Source organism: Octodon degus, unplaced genomic scaffold (genome assembly GCF_000260255.1).
Source record: "Octodon degus isolate 3935 unplaced genomic scaffold, OctDeg1.0 scaffold00168, whole genome shotgun sequence".
NCBI classification, from domain to species: domain Eukaryota; kingdom Metazoa; phylum Chordata; class Mammalia; order Rodentia; family Octodontidae; genus Octodon; species Octodon degus.
Genome location: NW_004524744.1, coordinates 3,356,140 through 3,357,663, shown reverse-complemented (window position 1 = coordinate 3,357,663; position 1,524 = coordinate 3,356,140).

The following is a 1,524-nucleotide window of genomic DNA, read 5'->3' as shown; positions in this document are numbered from 1 at the left end:
AGAGAGAGAGAGAGAGAGAGAGAGAGAGAGAGAGAGAGAGAGAAGAGGTACAGATGGACCCGACGCAGTGACTGACTGGCACGCAGACACACACTTTTTGTTTGCTGCACATAATCTGCCCAATGACGCGTGACAGCCCACGTCCCCTCCCTTTAACTCTTTGCTGGGCTGGGCGCTCCCTCCGGCGCCGCCCGCCTCCAAGCCTTCTCCCCGGCCTGCGGGCGCCGGCAGAGCCTAACGCCTTTCCCGGGTGGTGGCAACGCCTCTCCCAGTGCGGCCTGGTTTACCGCCTACCTACCCTGGGACCGCTTAGAGGAGAAACACCCTTTCAGGATCCGAAAGGAAGGGACCCAGTGGACTGGAGGCGGCCCTTTCCCATTTGGATGGGTGCTTGGAGGACCTAGGACAGAGAGCTGGACCCGTAGTGCGCGTGCAACCTGCTCTCACAATCCCAGATCTGCAGCCCACAGAAGGGCACTGGGCAGCCCCCAGGGATTCTCTGGCCTCTGAGTCGCTGTTGATTGGAGGAACCTTTGACTGGGGCGCTGGTAAATGGGTTCCAGGTCTCTCCCCAAGTGCTCACACTAGGAACCTTCCCGGGCAAAATTCAGAAAGGATGCGCTTTGGCAGGAACTTTGCTTAGCGTTTGCTGGGCCGACAAGATAGGTAAGACGATAAAAGGGGGACGCGGCAGACCTGGGAAGGAAACGGACTTGCACCGGTCTTTGCATCCCAGAAGTAGCTGCGTGGGGAGTGGGGGAGGGGCTGGAAGGTAGTGAGGGATGTCGATGAGAAGTGCCCAAGTTAGTGGACTCAAGCTGTCCCTGCTTGCTCTGTCTCTGCAGTGTGTAGTTCCTTAGGGATCCCATAATGGGGGTGGCCAGGGCTGTAAGACCTGGGAGTTGGTAGGGGAATGATTCAAAGTAAAAGTTATTGCCGAGATGGGCTCCAGAGAGCAGTTCACGTCCAGCCTGTGGTGTGTAGGGGTGGGGGTGGGGCTGTCGAGGCCTCTGGGAACCTGGTTGATGCACTCAGCCACTTAGAGGCTCAGCCTTGCCCTTCCACTGCAGCTGATGCTAATAATGTGAGGTCTGTAACGGCCTGAGCATGGACTCCGTGCACAGGGGCCACAGTTGTGCTGGGGGTTTTCAGCTCCTTCTCACTGTTCAACTCTTGCCATAAGGCAGAAAGGCCTGTGATGACGGGGAGGCAGTCCCTCAGTTCCTGCCTGTGCTCCCAGTACACCTAAGTGGGCAGTCTGTCAGCTTCAGAACAAATCGGATTGTGGAGCCAACTAAAGGGCAAGAGGCAGAACCACTTCTTCAGGGGGAGCAATCTCACTTTGCCCCCTGCATTGTTACAAGGTGACTACATCAAGAGTTGGCAAAGAGCAGCTTACTGCATCAGGTGGCTCCTTGGGAGCATCAGAGATCTCCCTTTCTGGAACTCAGAGAGCCAGCAAGGCATAGAATGCCTTCTCCAGCAGGCTTTTGCCACTCGGGGAGACCAGTAGGAAGACTTCAG